The 21,954-nt window shown below is 36.4% G+C and overlaps 1 protein-coding gene and 1 pseudogene across 1 annotated transcript in view; both read right to left on the reverse strand.

The window, feature by feature from the left end:
- The window catches only part of OLFM3 (olfactomedin 3), a 200,448-nt gene that overhangs the window by 90,867 nt on the left and 87,627 nt on the right, over positions 1–21,954 (reverse strand). The window lies entirely within an intron of this gene.
- On the reverse strand, positions 8,684–9,633 carry LOC116873416 (annotated as a pseudogene).

Below are 21,954 nucleotides of genomic sequence, written 5' to 3' on the forward strand. Positions count from 1 at the left end.
CTGCATATTACTTCTACCCAGCTCTTAGAGTTAAGAAGGATTTAGCTAGAGATTTTAAATTTGCACATAATCCACCCCATGAATCAGTAACTTAGTATGTAAAATGTGTAGTGCCTTCTTGTTTGGGTTAGGCAGGGCAATCTAAATCTTTTTCAGAGATTCAAAAAGGAAACTTAAAAATGGTCATTAATTCTGAAAGAAATAATAACATACTTTGTCAAGTATTCCATACAAGGAAGATAGACACAGTATAAATAACATGCTAATTATTGCTAGATGAATGCATTAAAATAAAAGCAATGAAAATAAAATGTAAGCTGTAGAAGAAACGAACAAAAATATTGATGATCCACTGACTGCCATTACTCAATTTTTTATATTTGGATCAGTTTCTCCCATAATATTCCCATTTTAAGTGGATTTGTCTTTTTTTACTTATATTCAGAAGTGCTTTTAATATTTCCATGATATGATAAAATTAATAGTGATCAGTACATACATGCATTAGATCATCTACATTAAAGTCAGTTTCATTTTTGTAAAGCTAAGTATGGTCCTTAGTTATTAAAGAAAATAGATGTTAGTGGCAAAATTTCTGATGACTATATCTGAAATTATCTACTCTTAATATTCATATCTAGTATTTAACATTTTGTATTTGGCATGAACATTATTTATTGTGACAATCATGAGATGTAGTGATATTTCACTATGTAATAGAATCATATGAAATTGCCATCTTTTAAAGATAAAAATGTTGAATACAGTCAACTTTATATGGTTTAACATAATCTTTATTTCTCACAAATTCTCAAATTTGCCTTTAATACACCCTGGATAGTAAAATGAGGTACACTTTTAGGACAACACTTTTTATTTTTTCTAATGAGTGACTAATTTAATCATATACAAAGCTCACAGGCCTTATTAGCTCAAGCTTTATATTTTCTATGTCTCTGCTGGATAAGAATAAGAGTCTATCTTGAATGAAACTCTATTTTGGTAATAAGTGACTCTGCAATTTACACCTAAAAATGGTGTGCAAAAGCAAGAGAGACATTAAGTCTGGCCTCAGTTCTGTACCAGAATGCCTGGAGAAGCCTGGGGACATGATAAAAGTTTTTTTTTTTTTTTAAATTTTATTTTTTATAAACATATATATATATATATTTTTCCCCCAGGGGTACAGGTCTGTGAATCTCCACGTTTACAAACTTCACAGCACTCACCATAGCACATACCCTACCCAATGTCCATAACCCCCCCCAACCCCCCTCTGCCCAGCAACCCTCAGTTTGTTTTGTGAGATTAAGAGTCACTTATGGTTTGTCTCCCTCCCAATCCCAACTTGTTTCATTTACTCTTCTCCTACCACATTAACCCCCCATGTTGCATCTCCTCTCCCTCATATCAGGGAGATCATATGATAGTTGTCTTTCTCTGATTGACTTATTTCGCTAAGCATGATACCCTCTAGTTCCATCCACGTGGTCGCAAATGGCAAGATTTCATTTCTTTTGATGGCTGCATAGTATTCCATTGTATATATATACCACATCTTCTTTATCCATTCGTCTGTTGATGGACATCTAGGTTCTTTCCATAGTTTGGCTATTGTAGACATTGCTGCTATAAACATTCGGGTGCACGTGCCCCTTCGGATCACTACGTTTGTATCTTTAGGGTAAATACCCAGCAGTGCAATTGCTGGGTCATAGGGTAGTTCTATTTTCAACATTTTGAGGAACCTCCATGCTGTTTTCCAGAGTGGTTGCACCAGCTTGCATTCCCACCAACAGTGTAGGAGGGTTCCCCTTTCTCCACATCCTCGCCAGCATCTGTCATTTCCAGACTTGTTAATTTTAGCCATTCTGACTGGTGTGAGGTGGTATCTCATTGTGGTTTTGATTTGTATTTCCCTGATGCTGAGTGATATGGAGCACTTTTTCATGTGTCTGTTGGCCATCTGGATGTCTTCTTTGCAGAAATGTCTGTTCATGTCTTCTGCCCATTTCTTGATGGGATTATTTGTTCTTTGGGTGTTGAGTTTGCTAAGTTCTTTATAGATTCTGGACACTAGCCCTTTATCTGATATGTCGTTTGCAAATATCTTCTCCCATTCTGTCAGTTGTCTTTTGGTTTTGTGAACTGTTTCCTTTGCTGTGCAAAAGCTTTTGATCTTGATAAAATCCCAATAGTTCATTTTTGCCCTTGCTTCCCTTGCCTTTGGCGATGTTCCTAGGAAGATGTTGCTGCGGCTGAGGTCGAAGAGGTTGCTGCCTGTGTTCTCCTCAAGGATGTTGATGGATTCCTTTCTCACATTGAGGTCCTTCATCCATTTTGAGTCTATTTTCATGTGTGGTGTAAGGAAATGATCCAGTTTCATTTTTCTGCATGTGGCTGTCCAATTTTCCAACACCATTTATTGAACAGGCTGTCTTTTTTCCATTGGACATTCTTTCCTGCTTTGTCGAAGATTAGTTGACCATAGAGTTGAGGGTCTATTTCTGGGCTCTCTATTCTGTTCCATTGATCTATGTGTCTGTTTTTGTGCCAGTACCATGCTGTCTTGATGATGACAGCTTTGTAATAGAGCTTGAAGTCCGGAATTGTGATGCCACCAACTCTGGCTTTGTTTTTCAATATTCCTTTGGCTATTCGAGGTCTTTTCTGGTTCCATATAAATTTTAGGATTATTTGTTCCATTTCTTTGAAAAAAATGGATGGTACTTTGATAGGAATTGCATTAAATGTGTAGATTGCTTTAGGTAGCATAGACATTTTCACAATATTTATTCTTCCAATCCAGGAGCATGGAACATTTTTCCATTTCTTTGTGTCTTCCTCAATTTCTTTCATGAGTACTTTATAGTTTTCTGTGTATAGATTCTTAGTCTCTTTGGTTAGGTTTATTCCTAGGTATCTTATAGTTTTGGGTGCAATTGTAAATGGGATGGACTCCTTAATTTCTCTTTCGTCTGTCTTGTTGTTGGTGTAGAGAAATGCGACTGATTTCTGTGCATTGATTTTATATCCTGACACGTTACTGAATTCCTGTACAAGTTCTAGCAGTTTTGGAGTGGAGTCTTTTGGGTTTTCCACAGATAGTATCATATCATCTGCGAAGAGTGATAGTTTGACTTCTTCTTTGCCGATTTGGATGCCTTTAATTTCTTTTTGTTGTCTGATTGCTGAGGCTAGGACTTCTAGTACTATGTTGAATAGCAGTGGTGATAACGGACATCCCTGCCGTGTTCCTGACCTTAGCGGAAAAGCTTTCAGTTTTTCTCCATTGAGAATGATATTTGCTATGGGTTTTTCATAGATGGCTTTGATAATATTGAGGTATGTGCCCTCTATCCCTACACTTTGAAGAGTTTTGATCAGGAAGGGATGCTGTACTTTGTCAAATGCTTTTTCAGCATCTATGGAGAGTATCATATGGTTCCTGTTTTTTCTTTTATTAATGTGTTGTATCACATTGATTGATTTGCGGATGTTGAACCAACATTGCAGCCCTGGAATAAATCCCACTTGGTCGTGGTGAATAATCCTTTTAATGTACTGTTGAATCCTATTGGCTAGTATTTTGGTGAGAATTTTTGCATCTGTGTTCATCAAGGATATTGGTCTGTAGTTCTCTTTTTTGATGGGATCCTTGTCTGGTTTTGGGATCAAGGTGATGCTGGCCTCATAAAATGAGTTTGGAAGTTTTCCTTCCATTTCTATTTTTTGGTACAGTTTCAGGAGAATAGGAATTAGTTCTTCTTTAAATGTTTGGTAGAATTCCCCCAGGAAGCCGTCTGGCCCTGGGCTTTTGTTTGTTTGGAGATTTTTGATGACTGTTTCAATCTCCTTACTGGTTATGGGTCTGTTCAGGCTTTCTATTTCTTCCTGGTTCAGTTGTGGTAGTTTATATGTTTCTAGGAATGCATCCATTTCTTCCAGATTGTCAAATTTGTTGGCATAGAGTTGCTCATAATATGTTCTTATAATTGTCTGTATTTCTTTGGTGTTAGTTGTGATCTCTCCTCTTTCATTCATGATTTTATTTATTTGGGTCCTTTCTCTTTTCTTTTTGATAAGTCTGGCCAGGGGCTTATCAATCTTATTAATTCTTTCAAAGAACCAGCTCCTAGTTTCGTTGATTTGTTCTATTGTTTTTTTGGTTTCTATTTCATTGATTTCTGCTCTGATCTTTATGATTTCTCTTCTCCTGCTGGGTTTAGGGTTTCTTTCTTGTTCTTTCTCCAGCTCCTTTAGGTGTAGGGTTAGGTTGTGTACCTGAGACCTTTCTTGTTTCTTGAGAAAGGCTTGTACCGCTATATATTTTCCTCTCAGGACTGCCTTTGTTGTGTCCCACAGATTTTGAACTGTTGTATTTTCATTATCATTTGTTTCCATGAATTTTTTCAATTCTTCTTTAATTTCCTGGTTGACCCATTCATTCTTTAGAAGGATGCTGTTTAGTCGCCATATATTTGGGTTCTTTCCAAATTTCCTCTTGCGATTGAGTTCTAGCTTCAGAGCATTGTGGTCTGAAAATATGCAGGGAATGATCCCAATTTTTTGATAACAGTTAAGACCTGATTTAGAACCAAGGATGTGATCTATTCTGGAGAATGTTCCATGTGCACTAGAGAAGAATCTGTATTCTGTTGCTTTGGGATGAAATGTTCTGAATATATCTGTGATGTCCATCTGGTCCAGTGTGTCATTTAAGGCCTTTGTTTCCTTGTTGATCTTTTGCTTGGATGATCTGTCCATTTCAGTGAGGGGAGTGTTAAAGTCCCCTACTATTATTGTATGATTGTCGATGTGTTTCTTTGATTTTGTTATTAATTGGTTTATATAGTTGGCTGCTCCCACGTTAGGGGCATAGATATTTACAATTGTTAGATCTTCTTGTTGGACAGATCCTTTGAGTATGATATAGTGTCCATCTTCATCTCTTATTATAGTCTTTGGTTTAAAATCTAAGTGATCTGATATAAGGATTGCCACTCCTGCTTTCTTCTGATGTCCATTTGCATGGTAAATTCTTTTCCACCCCCTCACTTTAAATCTGAAAGTGTCTTCGGGTTTAAAATGAGTTTCTTGTAGGCAACATATAGATGGGTTTTGTTTTTTTATCCATTCTGATACCCTGTGTCTTTTGATTGGGGCATTTAGCCCATTAACATTCAGGGTAACTATTGAGAGATATGAATTTAGTGCCATTGTATTGCCTGTAAGGTGACTGCTATTGTATATTGTTTCGTTCCTTTCTGATCTACTACTTTTAGGCTCTCTCTTTGCTTAGAGGACCCCTTTCAATATTTCCTGTAGAGCTGGCTTGGTGTTTGCAAATTCTTTCAGTTTTTGTTTGTCCTGGAAGCTTTTAATCTCTCCTTCTATTTTCAATGAGAGCCTAGCTGGATATAGTATTCTTGGCTGCATGTTTTTCTCATTTAGTGCTCTGAATATATCATGCCAGCTCCTTCTGGCCTGCCAGGTCTCTGTGGATAAGTCTGCTGCCAATCTAATATTTTTACCATTGTATGTTACAGACTTCTTCTCCCGGGCTGCTTTCAGGATTTTCTCTTTGTCACTAAGACTTGTAAATTTGACTATTAGGTGACGGGGTGTGGACCTATTCTTATTGATTTTGAGTGGGGTTCTCTGAACCTCCTCGATTTTGATGCTTGTTCCCTTTGCCATATTGGGGAAATTCTCTCCAATAATTCTCTCCAATATACCTTCTGCTCCCCTCTCTCTTTCTTCTTCTTCTGGAATCCCAATTATTCTAATGTTGTTTCGTCTTATGGTGTCACTTATCTCTCGAATTCTGCCCTCGTGGTCCAGTAGTTGTTTGTCCCTCTTTTGTTCAGCTTCCTTATTCTCTGTCATTTGGTCTTCTATATCGCTAATTCTTTCTTCTGCCTCATTTATCCAAGCAGTGAGAGCCTCCATTTTTGATTGCACCTCATTAATAGCTTTTTTTATTTCAATTTGATTAGATTTTAGTTCTTTTATTTCTCCAGAAAGGGCTTTTATATCTCCCAAGAGGGTTTCTCTAATATCTTCCATGCCTTTTTCGAGCCCGGCAAGAACCTTGAGAATAGTCATTCTGAACTCTAAATCTGACATATTACCAATGTCTGTATTGATTAGGTCCTTAGCCTTTGGTACTGCCTCTTGTTCTTTTTTTTGTGGTGAATTTTTCCGCCTTGTCATTTTGTCCAGATAAGAGTATATGAAGGAGTAAGTAAAATACTAAAAGGGTGGCAACAACCCCAGGAAAATATGCTTTAGCCAAATCAGAAGAGATCCCAAATCGTGAGGGGGTGGGGGGGAAGGGGATAAAAAGAGGTTCAGAAAGAAAAGAAAAAAAAAAAAAAGAAAAAAGAAAAAAGAAAAAGGAAACCAATAAAAAAGAAAACCAATAATGAAAAAAATATAAAAAGGAAAAAATATATATATATTAGATAAACTAGTTAAAAAACGTTAAAAAAAGAAAAGGGTAAAAGTTTAAAAAAATTTAGCAGAAGAAGAGAAAAAAAATTGAAAAAGAAAAAAAAATTAAATTAACTGCAAGGCTATAGAATCATGGGGAGAAAGCCATGAGTTCCGTGCTTTGCTTTCTCCTCCTCTGGAATTCCGCTGGTCTCCTTGGTATTGAAACTGCACTCCTCGTAAGTGAACTTGGTCCTGGCTGGGTTTCTTGTTGATCTTCTGGGGGAGGGGCCTGTTGTAGTGATTCTCAAGTGTCTTTGCCCCAGGTGGAGTTGCACTGCCCTTACCAGGGGCCGGGCTGAGTAATCCGCTTGGGTTTGCTTTCTGGAGCTTTTGTTCCCTGAGCGCTTTCCGTAGAGTTCCGGCGGACGGGAATGAAGATGGCGGCCTCCCAGTCTCCGGCCCGGAGGAGCCGAGAGCTTGGGGCCCGACTCCTCAGTGCGCCCTCAGGGAACAGCGTCCAATTACTCCCGTCTGCCTGGCCTCCAGCCGCGCTCCGAGCTCACCGAGCCTGTGACCGGTTCAAGGTAACCCCAAGCTGAGAATCACTCCTCAGCTCCGTCTCTGTAGCCGGCTTCCCTGTTCTAATACCTGTAAGCTCTGCGACACTCAGACACCCCGATCCTTCTGTGACCCTGCGGGACCTGAGGCCACACTGGTTCCGCGTGGGCTTCACCCCAGTTAAGCCTCTGGAGCGATGTCCCTCAGCGGAACAGACTTTTAAAAGTCCTGATTTTGTGCTCCGTTGCTCCGCCGCTTGCCGGGAGCCGGCCCCTCCCCCCGCGGTCTATCTTCCCGTCCCTTTGGATTCACTTCTCCGCCAGTCCTACCTTTCAGAAAGTGGTTGATTTTCTGTTTCTAGAATTGCTGTTCTTCTTCTCTTCGATCTCCCGTTGGATTTGTAGGTGTTTGCAATCTTTAGATAAGCTATCTAGCTGATCTCCTGCTACCTGAAGTAGTCTCAGCTGCTACTTCTCCGCCATCTTGACCCGCACTCCTCGATAAAAGTTTTTATATTCCCTGACTCCCCAACTCTTCTAATAACATGCTGGTTAATATAAGAGACCTGCAGCAGATAATTGGTCAAATCTATTGTTCTATTCAAAGATTTCATCCACAGAAGCTTGTGAATAGCAGCAATTGAGTAATAGATTCAATAATTTATTGAATAATAAAATTAAAAGTTGCATAGTTATCTAACAATTACCCTTTCCAGAATTTTCTTTTTCAAACTATGACTTCTGTAGAACAAAAGTGGTAACTTTTTAATCTAGAAAATTGAATAGTTTTACTTGGAAATACTGAGTTTACAGTATGTTCACATATCTTTCCTCTTCCCTTCCTATTTTCTACCCTCTTCTATCTCTCTCTGTGCCTTTGTTTCTGTATCTCTTCATTTTAATGTCCAAGACTATTGAAGTGGACCAAATAATTTTGCTTACTTGTGCTTTTAAAATGATGAAAAATTGGGGCACCTGGCTGGCTCAGACAGTTACACTTCTGCCTTCAGCTCAGGTCATGATCCCAGGGTAGTGGGATCGAGCCCCATGCCAGTCTCCCTTCTCAGTGGGGGAGCCTGATTCTCCCTTTCCTTCTGTCCCACTGCTCATGCCCTCTCTCCCTCTCTCTATTTCAAATAAATAAATAAAATCTTAAAAAAAAAAGAAATGGTGAAATTTACATTCCATGCAAATTGTAGTAACTGTTTCATCGATGTCCAGAGAGGCAGGCAGAGAGAGAGGAGGAAGCAGGTTCCCCGTGGAGCAGAGAGCCCGATGCGGGGCTTGATCCCAGAACCCTGGGATCATGACCCGAGCCAAAGGCAGAGGCTTTAACCCACTGAGCCACCCAGATGCCCCACGATGTCCAAACCTACTTGCTTAACACCCATGCATTGCTCTTCATTATCCTGGCCTCAGTAAAGAAACCAGAGTCTGGTAGAACCCTTCAGAAGAGAGTCTGTTCATAGCAAATATTTGCCCTTCTTATTCCCCTTCTAATTGCTTAACAAAGGCAATTGTATTCATAATTTGCTATTATTTTTATCCTTAATATATTTGATGAAAAATAATAGAGAAACAGGATTTGAGTATTTCCAAGTAGATTGCATGGTAGCTTGTTCATTCCTTCATTCTTTTTTTTCCCCCATTTGAGAGTAGTCATTACAACAATAATCATGGTAGATACCTTAGTTCATCCTTCTAATAAGCCTGTTGATCTTGTCTTCCCTGTTGTTGGCATCTCCACCTTCTACAAAATGAGTGGTCTTTTTCTTCATTCCCTCTTGTGTGGAAGATAATTTGAAAGGCCATAAAAAGTTGTTTGCTTCTTTAAACCATTTTCTTTTTTAAGATTTTATTTATTTATTTGACAGACAGAGTTCACAAGTAGGCAGAGAGGCAGGCAGAGAGAGAGGGGTAAGTAGGCTCCCCACTGAGCAGAGAGCCCAATGCAGGACTCAATCTCAGGACCTGAGATCATGACCTGAGCCAAAGGCAGAGGCTTAACCCACTGAGCCACCTAGGCACCCCTGAAACGTTTTCTAACAGTATAGATCTTATGAATCAGATCCTCCATGAAGATGATGCCATATTTACCAAGAGATCAGGCAATCAATACATTATCTCTCAGAGCAATTTGCTTCTTGTTGATTTTGCTGTAACCACTCTTGTAGATCAGTTCATTCACTGGCTTCAGGTTTGGGTACCCCCATGCTATGTATGGTTGCACAGTCCTTAGCATGTTAACTGAAACCTTGTTGAGCTTAACAGAGGTGCCATTGAGGATCTGGGGAAGGTGAAGAAGCTGCAAAACCATTCGAACTTTTGGGCTCACACCACTGATACTTCTGATCCTGATGACAAACGCCAACTTGGGTTCTACAGGAACACAGAAGTTGCCAGCTTTTCTTGCCATCTCCGCCATTTCAATCTTAGTTCTGTACATCTGCCTATATTCCTTGTGGTAATGCTTAGCTTTTTCATGCATAAGCTTCCTCCTTGCCTTTCGAAGCATCTTTTGAGCAAACTCCTTCCTCAGACGCTTGACCTTTAACTCTGTGAAATTCCTTTGCTTCTTTTTAGGAGTTTTTGACATAGCAGGAACCTTCTTTTTCTTCTCTTCTGCACCCTCCATAGTTCCAGCCAGGAAAGAGGAGGCTCATTTGTTCATCCTTTCATTCATTCGTTCTACTAATGAGCCTTAATCCCTAAATGCTTGATCTCTCTTGTAGGTAAAAAGATCTTTAGAGATCTGTAGGAGCCAATTTATGGTGGGTAAGAAAGCTGTCAAACTGACAAGGGTGAACACAGTCAACAAAGCTAACTTCTCTTGTACCTCAATTGGTTTAAATTTGGTTTCCAGAGTCAGTTAATAGAAGATATTCCAGAGACCCAGAAATATAAATTAAGCGGCAGACTAGTGAGATGTCAGAAGGGATGTGATTATTGTAATATGATATTTTGTAGAACAATCTCTTTTGAGATATTAACAATATATATACACTGAGACTTAAAAAAATGGAATGTATATAAATTATTTGGTTTATTAAATCAGTGTTGAGATTTAGTCTAGATAATTTAAACCCTTAGAATAATTTTTTTAGGTGGATTGACTTCCATTCATTTTGTGCTGTGTAAACTCAGAAGAGAATTGCACTTTCTCAGAATGTGTCACTTAATATTTTCTATTTTAAAAAAGAAATAGAGTTTATAGCATAAGAATGACTATTTTAATTATTTGCCTCTGTGTCACATTTAGATTCTCCTTTTACAATTCATTTTAAATAAGTTTCTCAGCCCAGTGACTGTAACAATAATACAAATTGTAACTGTATTTCAACAACTTAAACTATTTGTTCTTTAAGCATCTTTAACACAAATCACATGCATTAAAAGGACAATTAGTTACCTTCTTTGAGCTTGCCATTAGTCTACTTGGAAATGTTTTCACCAAGTGGAGCTGGAAATACACTTACGATAAGCACCTGAGAGATTTATTTTATTCAGAACTCTCAGGATATAGAAGTCATGACCCCAGTATTGAGCTGTTTACCTTTCACAAAAAGAATAAATACAAATACCAATAGACACTCTGCTTACTTTCAGGTCAGCTAGGGGTGGAGTGACTAAGGAAGATGAATGGATTCAGGGTTTTAACATGTTTCTCTGTGAACCCTTTCGTAGGAATCTTTATGTCCTTGTACATGCTACTAAACTTTTTTTCCAGCCTCAATTAATGGGATTGATTTCTTCTTCATCAATTTTACCATGGTCCCGGACTAAATTCCTCTATTGGCTTATTCGCTTGCATTCTGTTGTCTTGTTTCCGGTGGATTCCCCACAACCTTAAGCCTCCAGTTCAGTCGCTAGAGATAAATTATGCATAACAGTACACGCTGACCAAATTGCTTTTTATTAAGTCATGATTTTGACCTTAGACTCATGTGTTATTCTGTCTTGGTAAGCCTCAAGGAGATTTAAGTGTGTGTGTGCTTAAATTAAAGTAGGTCTAAATTCCATGCTTTGTTCATTTTCCAGGAGTCTTTTACTAATGTTATAGAATAATGAGAACTTTTAATGAGTTTTTTTCTTCCATTGAAAACTCTGTCACCTCCTCTTGGGCCTAATTCTGGACCTTTGGTCCACACTGATACCTCCTGAGAGGATGTTGAATGGTTTGGCATGGTCCCAGGAATGGTGCTTTACAAATTGTGTGGTTTCACTATTATATCATTAAATTAATTTACTTGGCCATGATTACCTTTTGAAATTGAAATGGAAAAGAATATCAGATTAATTTCATAATTTTTACATTTGTGGAATAGATGTATAAACTGAGAAATTTCCAGTATGCTGTGTGCTTGTTTGTGGTAAATGTAGATTATTTATTCTGCTTTGTGTTTGTGAAGCTTTAAAGCACAGAACAAGGTTTCTCAGTTTAGAATCTTCAAATGGATCCATCTAAAAGGTAGATGATGATGATGATGATGATGGTAATAATAATAATAACAGTAAAATGGTGGGTAACATTGTTTGCTTAGATTGGCTTTTGTAATATAACGTATTGACAAGCACATATGCAATCTGTGTGTATAAAGATTAGGGATAAATTTATTATTCATTTTATTCTTAAATAAAAAGCGAAACAATTGCAAGTAAGACTTTAAAACTACAATAATAAAGTTTAAATTAATAACATTAATGTGGTGTACACAACTGCTTTCTGGAATTTAATATGACCAGGCTGGGTTTAATAATATAAAGATATATTAGCATTTAAAAATTTTCATTTAGTATTAATTTTATCTTTTAATTTTAAGACTTTTGTGTCATCCTGGAATCAGTGTCCTGGTCATTGTAGTTCTCATGCCCACTTACTGGGACTCTTACTACTAAAAAACTGCTATAATTACGTTGGTAAGTTCTAGAAAGAGTGGAAGCAGTTTGTTCCCTCACAATGTGCACATGGTACTAACTGGGGTTCTCCAAGTCTCTCTCTCTCTTTTTTTTTTTTTTTTTTGCATTTTGCATGTTTATCCCCTCTGTACATATGTATCTCCATTTTCTGGTCACTTTTTTCTATTTGAACTGAAAAATATTTGTTTTATATCATTCCTTGACCTCATTTGACCCTCCCTAAGAGCAGATGCAGTAAAAGGCAAAAAAAAAAAGGCAAATGCAAAAAATAAAAACCTACTGCAAAACCAGGATAAAAGATGCCCACAAATAATCCAGAACATGATTGGATTTAGCTCCTTTTTCGCTTATATTTGAAAGAAAGAACCCAAAATTTGAAACCTGTCTTTAGAATCTTTCAGAATATATTCATGGACTCAAGAAGTTCATAGACCTCAATATGGAAAACTTGTCCTAGAGAATTCCTCCAACTTTTTTCATTGCAGGGGTGTGTGTGTGTGATGTGTCTCAATTACCCATAGAAAAATAATCTGATAGCAAGAATATTGAAAAAATCAAAATGGTAACAATGTAGGAATTTATAAGTTCATAACCGGTACTGTCAGTTATCCTAAAAATACATTACTCACTACAAAATATTTAAAAAACAGATACCATGACCAACACAAGATAGCAGTTATGACCTTTTGAGTTTAAGTTCTATGACTTAGTAGAATTCCAATAATTTGCATTTGCATATGTACATGTTAAACTTTATAAAATGTTTAAGTGTTATATGGCAGAACACTAAATTACAATACTAAGTCAAGTCCTCAGTTTTAATTTGTGATTCCTAAATTGTTTTCTTTTAACAAGTAACTACAGTAGTCCTCAAGTGAATATGAAAATGAAAACCAGTGGAAAAGGTATGAAACTAAAGTTTGTATTCTAAAAAAATCCACTTGTATTTGCAGGAATCTTTGTGGGCAGTGAATTACACACTAGGAAATGCTGCACTAAGAGTTTAATATAAAATAAGAAGGAGTTATAAATTTATCAACCTTTAGGAAAGTAAATTATTCTACAGTAAACATAAAATTGACCTATATGTAATTAATCAGTTCTGTAATTAGTACAGCCAACAATAGATTAGCCTAATCTAAGTAACTTATCTGATAGAAACAGGAAAATCATTATTTTTAAAGTAAGTACAACTTTTAAGATTACAATTAGGAATATAGTTTGTAAGATCATAAAAGGAAAAAAAAACTCTCTAAGGTGACTTTCTGAAATATCTTTTGAGATAAATAATATCAACAGTTAGTACATTTCTATTAAGTATCTACTCAGCTTGAAAAGCTGTGTTTGAAAGCAATATGTATATTGTATTTATATAAGGCTTTCTTTTATATCTCTTTTAGGCACTTACTTATTTTTTTAATTTTAATTTTTTTATTTAATTTTTTAATTTTTTATTAGCATATTATGTATTGTTAGCCCCAGGGTACAGGTCTGCAAATCATCAGGCTTACACACTTCACAGCACTCACCTTATAGGCACTTATTTATTTGTTAGTTTTGGGATAGAAGGGATTTTTTTGAAGGAAACGAGTCATCTTCCCCTAATGTTTATCCATATTGGAAATATCCATAGCTTACTAAAAAATATTTTAGAGAGGTCATTCCATTTATTGTTTTATAGAGGATGATTTTAAAATAATAATATTTTGAGCAAGTATGATGTAGGAGATAAGATTGGGTAGAATATCTCATTTCCTTATCATCAGAGATTTTAATATTGAATCACATTGCATTGCTTCCTTGATGTGACTTTAATTAAAAAGTAGGATTTTCCCCTTAGGTTTATCATTTCAAAATAAATAACCCTATTCCAAGGGGAAAATATTTTTTAACTATGTAATATGTTTTTCGACGGTGCCAGGGCATAGAGAAAAATAACAGAAACGTTACATATCGTTGCTTGGTATTTTCAAATTGCATCACAATTTCAGAATGATCTTTCAGGAAAGAACTTAAAGAACTTGACGGAAGGACAATTCCAGTTGGGAAAATTAATGGCAATTCTCTATCTTTTGGTATTTATGCATGCTAGACAAAAAGAAATCTGTTTTTTTTTTCCATTTTGCAAAGCTTCAAAGACCATAAACAAACAAATGATTTTAAAATATTTCATGATAATTCCAGCTCTACATCCTAACCTAAGTTAGAGATTCTTAGGTCATATAATGGATTAACAGATTCATATGACCTGGCTCACATACACTTCAGAGTGTATCATCACTTGTAACATTCAGTCTAGGTTTCAGAGTTTTGCAAAAAGGATTTTTTTTTTTTCAGGATGTTTTGCTTGGGTCCTAATTATGACAGCTACATTTTTGCTTAGTATCAGTCAAACATGTTACTGAATTTAGCCTTTATAAAAAACTTTCTAAGGTGGGTAATATAATCTTTTTTGACAGATTAGGAAACTGAAAGAACTAAATAAGTTTAAACTACTTACCATAGGCCATATAACTAGTAGGTAGCAGATCTAGGGCTTGGTTTTTGGCTGATTTCAAACACTATAACAGCGCTTCTACTTGTGAAGTGATGAGAAGTTTTGAAATTGTAATAGGAGAGTAAATAATTCTAGATGATGTTTCGATCTGACTTTTTGATGTTTAAGTGATTATATTTAATACTGAGTGATTTGGGAAACTATTTTGTATCCGCAAGTATGAATTTCTAATAAAAAAAAAAAAAACAGAATTGGATGGTAAGAGTAGAAAATCCTGAACATTTATTTAATTCATTCCACAAACATTCATATGGATACCCTAGAGTGTACAAAGGAAAAAGGCAGTTATATTAGGTATCTATTGCTGTGTAACAAAGTACCCCAGAACTTAGTTGCTTTAAACAACAAACATTTATTATCTCACAGTTTCTCTATGTCAGGAATCTGGGTATAGTTCAGCTGGATGCTCTGTGTCAAGGTCTCTCCCAAAGCCCTAATTAAGGCTGGAGTTGTGATCATATCTGCAGGTTCAAATGGGGGAAGATCTGCTTCTGAGTTCACTTGTTGTTGGCAGGACAGTCTCACAGGTTGTTGAACAGATGGTGCATTTCCTCATGGCGATTAGCCTGAGGCTGCCCTTAGTTCCTTGCTATGCAGACCTAGCTTTATGGCAGCTCACGAACTGATCGAACAAGAACAGGTGAGATGAGAGGCTGGGCAGCAAGACTGCAAGCAAAGTCTCTTTGTAACCTCATAATGAAATTGTAATTTTATCACTTTTGCATATTCTGTTAATTAGGAGGGAGTCACTAGATGGGGCCCATAGGGTTACATAAGGGCATGAATAACAAACAGGGATCTTTGGGGAAAATATAGAAACTTCCTACCAAAGCAAACAATATTTGTTAGTGGCTGGTTAATGTTTGGCAGTTGAATTAAGAGTCTGACAAATTAGCATACCTTTCATCTCATGAGTTTAATCCATAGGAGTCTTCCCAAAGGAAATGATTCTCATCCAAGAATAATTTTTAATTGCAGAAAAGGAATTTTCAATAAAAATAGATTGAATAAATACAAAACGGATTAAACAGTACATGTGTATGTGTTCAATATGTAAATAAATAATTTAAATGTAGAAATTTATATATGTTTTATTTAACATTTAATATGTACAGTTTTATTTATTAAACTTCCTGTTTTTGTTCTCATGTTAGCTCCTGAGAAAGAACTTCTCTACATATTAGGGCCCTAGTATCTTAGGTTGGATCACAGAAGTTGAATTGTCACAAGAAATTTAAAATCCTTATTTCAAATAGGACATTACTTACTACGCTTTATTTTTTTCCTGTTGCTTATCATGTCTGATACTATATTACCCATGAACTTACTTCTGTGTTTAATATTTCCCTTACTAGAATGTAAGTTTCAGGATGTCAGGAAGTTTGCCTATTTTGTTCATTCCCATGTACCAAACATCTAGATAAGTCCATGGACATAGACTTCAATACTTACTCAAGAAACAAATGAAATGCATGCACAGGTTGGAACATAAGAGAAAATACTTCATCAGCCTGCAAGTCCATGTCATGTTTAAAAAGGAAACTTTTCCCATAGGAAATGACAGTTGAGCTAAAACAAACTGGAGTTAAAGGAAGGGAAGGTCCTGAACCCATAGTCATGCCAGTTGGTACATGCATTTGAACTTGCCTAGAAGTTCATGATCTGGGTGACATGAAGAAGGAATTCCGGGGGTTGCAGTTTGGCTGTGGGAAATAAAGAGGGGAAAGCAAGCAAATTGGTTGTTAAGGCAAGAAAGTATTTGGAGTGGGGAAATCATGCCATCAAAGCTAGTTAGTGAAGGCAGCAAAGCCAAGAAGGGGCTCATCATGTAGAAGGAAATTGTAGAGTCAGTGGATTGAGAAGTTTAGTGAGGTCAAAAAACAGGTAAGAGAGTTGCATTTTGGAGGTTCTGGTTGAAACATGAAGCATATTTGTGATGAAAAAGGCAGAATGGGTCATGGATGTGAGTAGCTATAGTAGGTTGGATTCGAAAGTTAATGGGATCTATTTTGAGTTTGTTCTAAAATATTCACTTTATAGATTTAATGAAAATTTAGAAGTTTCTTTCAGAAGTGGATGTCCTACATATATTTTCTAAATAAGGTGAAATGCAATGGGTATTCATGACACTTTTGGATTCTCTATGTCCTTTACTTCTATTTATATTTAACCATATTGCTATACATAAGTCCCTGTCAACAGGTCAGTTTATTACTATTCTTCAGAGCCTTTTTTTTTTTTAATTTCTTTTCAGTGTAACAGTATTCATTGTTTTTGCACCACACCCAGTGCTCCATGCAATACGTGCCCTCCCTAATACCCACCACCTTGTTCCCCCAACCTCCCATCCCCCGCCCTTTCAAGACCCTCAGGTTGTTTTTCAGAGTCCATAGTTGCTCATGGTTCACCTCCCCTTCCAATTTCCTTCAACTCCCTTCTCCTCTCCATCTCCCCATGTCCTCCATGTTATTTGTTATGCTCCACAAATAAGTGAAACCATATGATAATTGACTCTCTCTGCTTGACTTATTTCACTCAGCATAATGTCTTCCAGTCCCGTCCATGTTGCTACGAAAGTTGGGTATTCATCCTTTCTGATAGAGGCATAATACTCCATAGTGTATATGGACCACATCTTCAGAGCCTTTTATATGGTATGAGAGATACGAAGATAAGTACAATGATATCTCTACTTTTAATGAACTGGTTAAGAGTACTAGTTAAGACAGGCAAACAATATTGTAAAAGGTTTACATTATTTTGGACATGCAAAATAAACAGGTGTCATACCATTTGGGAGAATCAAGGAAGACTTTAGGAAAATAATATTTGAGCAGCATTTGAAGAATACATAGAATTTCATGTAGGATGAAGTAGAATTTCAGAAGGAGACACATACCTGAGAGAAGGCAGTGAAGATAATCAGGTATGGCAGGCATGTGGAAAAAAGTGAGTAGTCTGTATGGTGATGTGATGCCTTTGTATATGGAGTATAGAGACACAGAACTGGAAAGGTAGAGCTTTGAAGCTACAGGAATGAATTTAGACTTAATGGAGTGTCTGAGGATTTTCAAGATGGCTAGTGGTATGATCAGCAAAATGTAAAATGGGTAAGGAAGCAGATTTGAAGCAGGAAAACCAACAAAAGGATTATTGTAACCACAAAGGAAAAATAAAATCCTGAACTAGCATAATGGAATTGTGAGTGGAGGAAGGTATATAAATGAGAAATAGTTGGTGATCTATAGACCTGATAAATATTGAGTTGTGAGGGCAATTGGAGAGTAGGACATTAAAGATAATGCCTTGATTTGGATGGAGATAATGGTGGTACTTTAACAGAAATAGGAAAACCAATAGAAAAGTAATAGAATGAGTTTGATTTTACCTGATTTAATTTAAAATGTTACAGGTAAATCAAAGTGGGAAAGCACAGTGCACAACTGGGAATTGAGTCTCAGATTCATGAACTATCTCAACAGAGAGAAGAGTCAAAAAAACTTCAGAATGAATGAAGTCAATTGGTAGAGACCAGAAAGGGCTAAAAACAGAACACATATTTGATAAGAGAGATTACTGATAAGAGAGAGTATCTGAGACAACCGAGGAATGTTTGGAAAGAAGAGGTGAATGATGATGGTACTACATAACGTGGAAGACAAATGAGGAGAGATTTTAAGAAGGAGGGCATGATTGGTGATTAGAAGGTCAGTAGTGGTTTAGAGAGAATAATTTCAATATAATGGTCAATATACCCATTCACTAGAACAGGTTCACATCGAATCCTGATTACAAGGGATAAATTAGAGGAGTAAATGAATTTTGAGTAAGTGGAGGCTTCAAGATATGCTCTTTTTCCATAGTTTTGGCAGCAAAATAAGGGGACAGATGGTGTGGAAACTTGAAATAGTTGCATCACAAAGAGGAAATGGAAAAATTGATCATGTTTGTCACCCAAAGAGGAAAGAACTATGAAGAGGAAAAGATTGAAGATGGAAGTGCAACTAAAAGGAACTAGGAAGTTTAGAAAAGATGGAATTGAGGAGACCAGATTAAAAGAGAATTTGGTGCAAGAAGGAAAATCACTGTCATCGGATTATACAAAAAGTGAAGTGGAAATGCCAGAAATAACTTATGTTAAGGAAATGCCAGTTGTTTGGTCCTAATTATAGTAATCTGTAAAAAAATAATATCTACTATTTGTTTAAGGGTTACTGTTTGCCAGGAGCCATACTCAGTATGTTTATTCAGTAGTTTACATGCACTAACTCATTTGGTATTTCTAAAGGTCCTGTGTAGTATATATTGTAAATACTCTCATTTAAATGTAGGAAACTGAAGAGCGCCTGGGTGGCTCAGTGGGTTAAGTCTCTGTCTTCAGCTCCGGTCATGATCTCAGGGTCCTGGGATCAAGCCCCGCATTGGGTTCTCTGCTCGGCGGGGAGCCTGCTTCCCCCTTTCTCTCTGCCTGCCTCTCTGACTACTTGTGATCTCCCTCTCTCTGTCAAATAAATAAATAAAATCTTTAAAAAAAGTAAATATAGGAAACTGAATCTTGAGTGAATGTAATTTGTTTTAAGCTCTAGTGAGAGATCAGACGGGATTGAACTGAAGACTCTCTGGCTCCAAATCCTTTACCCTTGATCATCATGTTCAGCGGGTAGATTGAGAACTTGAGGATACAAGGGATTTCTCAGAAGCTGTGGTGATTTAACTCAGACAGCATAGCTCGAAATGTATTTAGTCTGGTTTTATGGTTTCTTCCAGCATAATCTGGCAGCCCTAGGACAGAGAAGATAGTAGAGAATTTCAGGAATTGCAGGATAAATATTGCAAAAGGACAAAGGAGAAGAAAAGTCTGATATGAGAGTTGACACTTACTTGAAATGATTGGCATTAGAATCCAATCTGAGGAGGAAAAGAAGAGAGGCCAAAAGAGAGTAGGTAGTTGGAAGCACTGGGAATAACAGGGTTCTGGGCTTCAACAGGATGGACAAGGATAGAATGAATAGGTAAGAGAGAATGAAAAAGTGTATTGAGAGAAGTTTCATTCTTTCAAAATATTTCATGCCAAATAACTGCCATTGTGATAAGCCCTGTGTATATGAAAGTTAATTAGACATAGTTTTCTCCAAGAGGAAAAAGGTTTAATGTGTCTGAAGTAGGGTGGAACTGGGGTTGTTACAGTTATGGAGTTAAGGAACGTGAGACCAAGGATAGGCAAAGATTGTAGTCAAGGTATGATGTTAATTACTGAGTTGGTGAGATTGGTGATACTGGCTTTAGATAAGTTAGACACAATATAGTTTCTAAATTTTGTTATTTTATACTTTATGATTAATGATGCTTAAGAACTATTAAAATCTATGCATTCTCTCGTTTCCTATCAAAGGAAAACAATTCTTGAAATGATACAGTGAACTTAACAGTTTTATGTATTTGGATATATGCCCTTCTTAAGGGAATTTGAAATATGAAAAACTCTTTGAAACAAATTGATTTTGTTCTTTTAAAAACAAATTCTTGTATTTTTATTTTTAAAAAGATAAAAAGTTTTCTTACCATAATAATCATTAAGTGTCACTAATTATTTCTATTTATTTTGAAATGATTCTCTGTAGCAAAGTAACATGATTATGTTTTATTTATTAATATGCTGCTGGAAATATCTACACTCCATTCTGCTTTTCTGGATTTAAAGTCCTATGTTGTTGTTCAGACAGCCTGTATACAAAAATAAGGTATCCTTTCAATTTCCACAAAACCAAGCTTTTGCGAACCTTATTGTTATTCACTATAACTATATATTACTATATCACTATATATTATATATGTGTATGTATGCATATATATATATAGTTATATAAAACAACTATAGCAACTATTATTTACTAGATAATATGGACAATTGTGGAATATTTTTTCTGTTGATTCAGTTATTGTTATAGTTTGCCAGGTTATAGTTCTTTATATTATATGGTCCACAATCAGTTTCCTTGGAGAAACGATTCAGTATCATCAAAAAATAAATGGAAGAAGTTTAAGAAGTAATATTCTTGAGTGATTGAAGAAGGCAAAGGATATGGTCAGGGTAGTTGGAACAGAGCTTCAAAACTAATCATGACAAGTAGGAGGAAAAAAAATTCTTGACTTTATTTTAGGAGCCAGTCAGAAGTTATTTGTAACATTTAGCAGGATGGGGAAAGGAAGGGATGTTCCTTTCTTCATTTCTGAAGATGCAGCTGCTGGCTGCAAGTCCTAGACTGAAACATGGTCTCCAGTTCTATAAAAAGAGTGAACGAGAATGAATTTGTCAATTTCTAATTTTTAAGTAACTTGGGATATGTTGTTTATTCTTTAATATGTGGATGAAAGCTAAATCTGTTTTAACCCTTCAATAAATGGCTGATACATGTATGAAAACTGTGTATGAACAGATTGCCAAAAGCTGGTGACCAACAATACAATTCACTAATGATAAATGACTCTTTTCCAAAGAGATTTCTTCTTGGAAGGTGAAAATGGATAGTAAACAAACCAAGGCAAATAACTTTCTATCATTGAAAATAATTTAGGATTATGGAAATCAGCACCCAGAAAAAATGAAACTGCTACATCAATTTTCTTCCCATCTATTTACCTTTACTCCCCAAAACTCCCCAATAAGAACAACCACCAGCACCCAGTTAATATTTTAAATAGCTTACTGTCAGCATGTGGTGAACACAGATAAAACGTGTGGTCTTTGGACACAGAAGAATGTTTAAAAAAAAAATGAGGAGGCCTGAGGAAGTATTGGTTAAAAATTCTTTCGTTATGGTTTAGATAAAAGGAACCTTTCCAAAAATTTCCAAGACAAGGTTTTGGTAGGGATGTTATGGCAACAGGGTTTTGATAGGTGCACACGTGTCACAAATATTTCGTAAATTTCAGGGTTTTTATTTTTCACTAATAAGCCTTCAATCAGCTACTCCTAATCCTAGCATACATTCTTCCACTCTCCCTACCTCCTCTTTCCTTATTGCAATATTTCAGTGCAACCACAGAGGAAAACGCCTCCCCCAGTTTTTAAAACAGTGAAAGTCATCTCAAGTCAACCAAATATTCATTGGATTGCAACGGACTCCAACTGAACTTCCTGGAACATCAAAATCTCATTAAAACCAGTCATTGAATAAGAATATCACTTACGATACACTCAATTGATGGACTCAGGCCAATTGTAATTTAATACTCAGTACCCAGGCTGGATATGGGAAACTGTTAGCTCACACAGGTGTTAGGTGGCTAAAAGAGTTTTTTACTTTTGATCTGTTTACTTCTTTAGGGAAGCCTACAGTTTGCTCTGGAAGTGTTCCCCTGCTGATTTAAGAAAGTTGTAAAGTAAATTTCTCAGTGGGGTGTGATCATCAAGCTAACAGTTGATTTCCAGGGAGTAAATAAAGCCCCTGAAACTTACGATTGACAGCATCACAAGGAGGTGGG

The sequence above is a fragment of the Lontra canadensis genome, unplaced genomic scaffold, assembly GCF_010015895.1.
Source record: "Lontra canadensis isolate GAN:19392208 unplaced genomic scaffold, GSC_riverotter_1.0 scaffold33, whole genome shotgun sequence".
NCBI classification, from domain to species: domain Eukaryota; kingdom Metazoa; phylum Chordata; class Mammalia; order Carnivora; family Mustelidae; genus Lontra; species Lontra canadensis.